This window comes from Culicoides brevitarsis, chromosome 2 (genome assembly GCF_036172545.1).
Source record: "Culicoides brevitarsis isolate CSIRO-B50_1 chromosome 2, AGI_CSIRO_Cbre_v1, whole genome shotgun sequence".
Lineage (NCBI taxonomy): Eukaryota > Metazoa > Arthropoda > Insecta > Diptera > Ceratopogonidae > Culicoides > Culicoides brevitarsis.
In genome coordinates, this window is record NC_087086.1 from 18,841,778 (window position 1) to 18,850,037 (window position 8,260).

The 8,260-nt window shown below is 24.6% G+C and overlaps 1 non-coding gene across 1 annotated transcript; it reads left to right on the top strand.

The window, feature by feature from the left end:
* Positions 1-3,778: 3,778 nt before the first annotated feature.
* Positions 3,779-3,850, top strand: Trnam-cau (transfer RNA methionine (anticodon CAU)). The gene has a single exon. It is a non-coding gene; the product is annotated as a tRNA-Met (tRNA).
* The last annotated feature ends 4,410 nt before the right edge of the window (positions 3,851-8,260 follow it).

Genomic DNA, 8,260 nt, shown 5'->3' on the forward strand with positions numbered 1-8,260 from the left:
TTGACGACGATCCTTTCACGAATTCTCGGACGATGCAACGGAATGCAGCCCAAAAAAAACACATCACGTGACTAATTAAAAAGTAACGCATGTTACGGCGATGACGAGACATGCGAGCAAATTTTTCATCTGCCTTTCCATTTGTAATTACAATTTATCAGTAGGTTACATAATTTTCTGTCAACTCACATAATAATCGATATGAAATGTGAGACAAATGAAGAAAAACATTTTAATGGTTGCGATCTATTAAAAATTTCTTCTCCTTATTTAATCGTCGCACGTTGCCAGACGCAAGACGAGAAAAAAACCAGTTGATTGCTAATGGAATGATAACATGTTTGAAGAGTTTCGCAGACGACGATGGTGATTTGAAACACCCCTAAACACTTTTCTGGGTTAATCGGTGAACGTATCGTTTAATTTTCAATAAACTGTGGTATGTTTGGTAATATTTTAACGATAAACTTGTGTCAAAATTGGTGACTTGTAATGGAAAATTTCCATGCAATATGAGAATTTAAAAAGATTTTTTTTAGCAAAGATTGGGAATTATGCAATTTTTTGGTTAGCAAAGATGCAATAACGTGAATTGACCTCAGAATTGACTAATATCTCTCGAGTCCATGAGACTAAAAATATATTTTTTGAAAATTTTCATTCAAAAAATTTTATTTAAAAAAATAAATTTAAATTAAATTTAAAATAAATTAAATTAATTAAAAATAAATTAATATTAAATTGGAAATTATTTTAAAATAATTAAAAATTAATTGAATCATTATTCGAAAATTAAAATTTAATTAATTTAATATTTTTAAAATTTATTTAAGAAAAAATTAATTTAATTTATTTTTATTTTTTTAATAAGTTTGTGAGAAAAAATTCCTTAAACTCTTTTTTTACTTCCAAATTAAAATTTAATTTAATTTTTAATTTAATAAAAAAAATTAAGTTAATTAAAATTTTTTTAATTATTTATTTTATCGTTAAAGTCGAGAATAAATATTTCGGCTAGATTTGGCACATTTTAACCTTAAAATCATAAATTATAAAAAAATCCTTCAAGACAGATCATTTCAGATGCAAAATAATTCATGATGCATTTTTTAATGATTTCATCAATCTATGTTGATAACTTTAATGTACCATAGATGGTACAAAAAATGTGTAAATATTCATTTCATGCTGTTTAGTCATGTAAATACTTGAATTTACAATGAGACAAGATTCGAAAATAACGGCATTCCATAGCTTGATGTTCGAAAAAATTCGAATCTGATGCATTTGTGAGGAGTAAAAAAAGGTGAAATACCTAAAAAAGTGCTGTTGATTGCATACTTTTTGGAGAAAATAATTTTTTTATTTTAAATTAAATATTTTAAATTTTATTTTAATAAATAATAATTATTTATATTTAATATTAAGTTATTTTAATTAATTAATATTAAATAATTTTTGTTATTTAAATTTTTATTTAATTTAATTTAATATTTTTTTCACTTTTATTTAAAATTTTATTAAATTAATTTTTTTGATTCATTGCTGCAATCGACTTCACTCTCTGGATCTTATCTTCCCTTTAAAATATTTTCACGTCTCACAACTTCATCAACAACTCTCAAAAGAGATTCATATCTTTTAATTCAAAATAAAAAAAAAATTGTCAGATAAATTTAACGAATATCAAAAATAGATGTCCATCCAACGAAGCAATCATCTGGAAATATGTCATCACATATCCACGAAAAAAATTATTAATAAAATACGAAATGTTACATAAAAACATGGAAGTTATCGCATAGTGGTGTGATTCACTCCACAAAAGAAACCAACCGGCATTCTTGCTGTCGCGACTCTTTATAAGGCCGCACAAAACGATAATTGACATTGAATAGCTGGTTTCGAAAAACCGTTGGGACGATCGCAATTTCATGAGAAAAATGACACAAAATTGAATGAAAGACGGTGAAAGAGACACGAGAAAATTCCATTAACTTAATAACTCATATAACAATAATAGGTGTACGAATACATCTCATAAATGGATAAAATAATTAGCTTTAACAAATTAAACGTAATTATCCGATGTTTTTTTTTTATTAAAAAGAGAAAAAAATCGTACGAAATTAATCAATGCTTTCTGTCGTCATTTCGTAAAGACACAGTTAACAATGGGCTGTGCTGCATTTTTTTCCAGTTTTGAATAATCGAAAGAGGAATTTGATGACAGGGTCAGTGTGTTGAATGCGATATTATCGTCAGTGGGTCATTTAACGAACATGTAATTTTTGAAGATTAATGGAGTTGGGCTATTACCACAGAGCTTGAAAAGGGCTTACAAATTTGTCTTTTGTTGGTCTTTTGTTAAAAAAATATTAAGACATTCAATTAAGTAACATAAATAATTTAAATGGGTTTTGAAAGAAAATTTTTGAAAAAAAGTTAAACAATGAGATCAAATCTTTTTTGTGTCATCTTTAAACGGAAGATAATAATAAAAGAAAACAGTAATAAATATTTAACGAATTTTTTAACATCAAACTAATTTAAAACGCCTAAGTTAGGGCCCGAAAAACTTTAAGAAAATATTTTTTTATGAAACTTTATCTTTAAATTGAATAAAAAAAATCTTAAGTCAAATTGTTTTTTTTTTACTTGAACATAAAGATCTTAAGTCAATTTAAGTCGTGTTAAGTCAATGAATTTTATTACATTTTGAATTGAAATTTGTTCAAAACTATCGAAAACTATTGAAAAGAAAAGTCAAAATTTTGAATTTTAGAAGAAATTTTAGTGCAAATTTTGATGATTCATTGAGTTAAGACAACTTAATTCAATTTAAAGTCTTAAGTTTTTAACTCTCGAACAGAAATAAGTTACACCTTTTCCTAGATAAAGCTTTTATTCAAATTATTAATAACTTTTTAATAATAAAAAACAAAACGATTTGACTTAATATTGATTTTAAAAAAACTTATTCAACTTAAGCTTGAACTTAAGTAAAAATTACGTAACTTAACATCAGCTTGGATTTAAGAATTTTTGGCTAGAATCGGGAAAAAATGACTCTAACTTAAAAACTTAAACTGAAGTAAAAGTAATTGAATTTTTTGACTTTAGCTTAAGTCATTTAGCTCTTAATCTTAATTGAAGATTTTTTGGTCAAATTTCGAAAAAAATTGTAAATTAAGTCAATTAATTTAACGTAAGAGTATCTAAAGTGACTTTTAAGTTTAAGTCAAAAATTAAATTTGTTTGAATTTTTGAGTCCTTTAGCTTAGTTCATAGGAAAAATACGACTTTTTGAAAATTTGAAAAAAAAATCTGCATATTAATTTTTTTTTTTTGTAATTTGACTTAATGTAACTTAAGTCATAAAGTTTAACTTAAAAAGTCCATTTTTATTATTTTTGTTTTAGAATTTTCTTCAAAGTTCAAAGTTAATTCCCAGATAATTTTTCGAAGAAAAAAATAAAAATAGCTTCTTTTACAAATTTTTGCTTAAATTTAAATTTCTTATCTTAAACTCATGTTACAAGTTTTTTTTTCATAGAAAATCAATTGATATTTATAAACTCTATTTTCAAAGAAAATCATCAAACAGTTTTTTTTTGTGTACTTATTACCGGTTCTATTTTTGGCATCTTGTGATTTTTTTTTGCTCTACGTCTATGCTGCGTACAGACATCGTAGAAGATATCTTCATGTACATAAGATAATCCAATAATGTTCTACATTCATACGCGTTGTCTCCCGCCAGTCGTTTGACATGCCTGCCTCGATAGTTCAGCGGCAGAACGTTAGTCTCATAATCTAAAGGTCCTGAGTTCGATCCTCAGTCGGGGCAGATCTTTTTTGCCAACTTTTATTTATTCAATTTATTTTTATTGATTTTGTATTTCAATTCAATTCTCATAATAAACAAAAAACATCTCGCGCGAGTTTTTTACTTCCTCATATTTCACCCTTTTCACGACCTTTCATATTATCACTGGCACCTATCAAAGTATTACAAGCAAAATGCATCGATTTCGTTATGTAATTAAATTGTCTTTTGCTATTTTTCCTGCATTTGCATTGTTTTACATGCAACTAAACACACAAAAGAGACTTAAATGGTGTTCAAAGACAAAAGAGAATATCGCATGAAAGAAAACTATCAAACATTAACCCACTGGTGGTGGTACTCTTCGACGGCTATCGACACCCGTTGAAAATATAATAAAATAATAGAAAAAAAGAAGAAATTTAAACGTTGTAACATTTCTCCGGTTATTATGCAATAATTTTATTTTTGCAATGTAAATGCCAAGCCACATGCTGATTACTTTTTACTCTATGCCAGTAGTGCACAATTCGTTAGTAGTCAGTAGAAATGGAGAGAAAAAAACAAAACTTGATCTTGCGAACTTGCTTTTGACTTTTAAAGCAAGATATTAAGTAATATTTATTTTATTGATTGGATGGAAGTTGCGCTTCTGTATTTTTTTTTTTTTTGTAAAAAAATCCACTCTAAAAATTCATCATAATAAAATAATTACTATCATTAAAATATTAATTTTCTCCGAAAAATTCAAAAAATTAAATATTATGCAAGAAAAAAAATTAAAGAAAGAGAGAAAAAAATTTCAATTTTTGTCCATTTTTGGTAATCACCCAACGAAAACGAAAGAAGATGAAAATAGACCCAAATTTGCCCGGAATAAGATCATTAATTACCTTTTGACGTGTTTACGTTTTTTTTTGTCGTGCACTTTGCGTTAATTTTATGTAATAAAATATGTAATAAAAATTGTTGCTATTTGCACGCGTAACGCATGAACAAATGTCCGAGGTATTTTTAATTGCTGCTTATTAGTTACATTTTTTTTTAAAAAAACCTACATGATAACGAGTGAAAAAATCAATAACAAGTACTTGGTTATTTTCAGTTTCACACCAATTAAATTGTGGTGCGTAACTAGCTATTAGATAAGTCAAGTGCGAAAAAAGTGTGAGACGCAGGTAAATCAGGTGTGACTAAATATGTCAGGAAGGGACTTGATCATTTTTTATGTTGAGTTGTGTGAATTTAAATCATTAGTAACACTTTCGGAAATAAATAAAAAATTATGCTAAGGGCGATGTGAGGTAATTAAAATATTTTGAATATTTTTAAAAGTGTGAAAATGTTCAATTATACCAGAAATCGAATTTAAATAGCTGATAATTAATAAATTTTTATAAAAATAAATTAAAATCAAAGAATTAATTATTTATTAATTTATTTTTTTTTTTACAAAAATAATTTAAATATTTTTATTTAATTCAAAAAAATTAACGATCAATTTAATTTAAAAAATATAACTACAAAAATAATAAAAAAAAACATTTATTCTACGAAGTCAAAAAATTTATTTATTGGATTATTTTTAAATAAAAAAATAATTGTATTAAAAAATTAATTTAATTATTTTTTTTTAAAATAATTAAAAAAAAATTTAAAAAATAAATAATATTTTGTTTAAAAAAAATATTTTAAAAATTTTATTTATTTATTATTATTTAAATAAAAAAATAATTGTAAAAAAATTAATTTAATTAATTAATTTAATGAAAATAATTATTTTAATTAATTATTTTATTTAAAAAATATATTTTAAATTTCTTTTTTATTTATATTTGATTTTTATTTTTTATTTATTTTTTTTTAATTTATAAAAAAAAACATTAACATTTTAAATGTTATTTAATTATTTCTTTAATTTCTTTAAAATTCTTTCCCACTCATTAAATCACTCCAAAAAAATCAATTAAATAAAAAAAAATCGTAAAGATTCATTCCGTTCACGTCTTTAATGAGGGCACCTTTATGACATAACGACACCTTGCATCGCCAACGATTACCGCACTCAACTGCGTTCTTATTGCCTCATAATTTACACAACGCAAAAATGGACCAGATACGAGCCAAAAATAATTCACAAACATAAAAACAGTCCTTACCATAAATAATTTATGTTTATGTCCGTCGTTGTTGTTGTCGTCTCTTAAACACATTACATTACATTCACTTTCACTGTTAACGCAATATATCGGACGACGACAGACTGGAATTGCATCCATATACATTGCGCGGCGGTTAAAAAGCGGAAGAAAGAATATAACCTGTTTATTTTTTTTTCTTCGCGCTGTGTGACCATTCAGCCATGCGATATTCTGCGTTCGTGTCCCAGACAAGTCGATATGTTATGACGGTACTTGTCGGTCTTCATTACTCTTATTTAATAAATGTACGGAAAATAATTTATTACCGAAAAAAAAAGTTGTTAGACTGTAACATTTAGGCTTTAATTTTATTTAAAAAAATATTTTTTGAGACTTTAATTGTTACTCGCTAGTTATGCCAGCGACTTAACAATGAAGAACACGTCCCAGTAGAAATGGAAATAAATTCATTAATTTTTTTTGACACAAAAATTGAACACCTATTATGAAATATTTTGCGTCTGTTATAAAAAAAATACGACACGTAAATTACTCAAACGCAACATTTTTCATCAATTTATGTTTTATTTTTATTATTTTTGATATTTTTTTTATTATTATTAAATATTTAAAGTGAATAAACGTGCAAAACTACTTTGCTATCACCTTTGACTACATGGAAACAGTTAAAAAATTGGTAAAAGGAGTTCTTGTAAATTATGTAACTCTCTTTTTTGATAGGTACATCCATTTCGTGTTTTTTGTTGCATTTACGCATATAAAATATTAACCACATGCAATTCATGATGCAATGTTTTGTAATTTTTTTTATCACTTTTTTTGTGGAAAAATATTTTGCAAGGTCATATGTTGGTCGTTTAAATTTTTTTGTTAATTGGTAGTGAAAGGTTTTACTGAAAGTTTGTCTGATGAGCAAGGCCGAATATAAAATTTCCGTTAAAAGAGCTAAATTAATTGAAAAATTTAATAAAAATTTTAATATTTATCAATAATAATTTTTATTAAAATAAGCCAAATTTATGATTTTTTTTTCTCTTAAAATTTTTTTTTTAAAACAGTATAAAATTTTATCTTTTTTTAAGCAAAAAAAAATTATTTAACAAAAATTTCTGAATTTTTAAAGTATTTTCTTTTAATAAAAAAAAAATATATTAATTAATTCTTTTTATTAATAAATTAAAAATTTCTATTATTTTAAAGATTAAAAAAAATTAAAAATTTATTTTTAACAAAAATAAATAAAATAATTAATTTATTATTAATTTTTAATTAATTTAAAAAAAACTAAAATAAATAAAATATAAAATAAATAAAAAAATAAAAATCAAAGAAAAAATATTTTTAGCTCAAAATTTAATTTTTTTCGATATTTTTGCAAATATTTTTTTTTCGAGAGAAATAGGATTTGAAATTTTTAAGTCGAAAACAAAATTTATCGTATAAAAGAGAATTGTAAAAAAAAAATTTGCAGAAAATTGAAATCAATCGACAATTATTTCTTTTTCTTCAACAAAAAATCACTTTAATCCGCATTTGATTGTTTTCCATTAAAATCAAATTCCGCCTATTAAAACTTACATAAAACCATAAAAACAAATAAAATTTTAATTTTTTGATTGATCATTTTGTAATAAAAACAATGAAAAGTTTGATTTTAGGTTAAAGGGCATCACGTATTTTTTTTGTGTCCAAACAAAAAATGACATAATCAAATCGCAAAAACAAATAAAATTTCTTTCTCCTTCGCCTTTGACGTAAAATATCTTTATTTCGACTTTAGCAGCGCATTGATTAATTGAATAACTTGACAATGCACAAATATTTGCGTTGTAAAGTTGTCTTGTTAATAAAACTAGTCAACATCGTTAATAAATAAAATTTACAACGTCAAACGTGGTGCCAATCAATCATATTTCTTTCGTTTTAAATTGAACCTGAAGTGATCATTATTGATGAATTATTATTTTTCTCAGTTAATCTCTCCACACGCAACTTTTTTTTTTGCTAATTTAAACATAAAACGGAGCGTAAAACAGTAAAACGCACTTTATGACCTTTCACTTTCGATCAGTTTTGATTGAGAGTTTTTTGATGGATGATTTGCGCAAAAGTTGTTGCAAAGAATATTCTCTTTTTTATTTGATGCCTTGCTCAACGTTTATGACCTTCTCCATAAATAATGCGAATAAAAACATTTTATTATTAATAACTACCGCTCTTTGCATTTATTGCCATTTATTTGCTATTTTTACAACTTTTTTTTTGCATC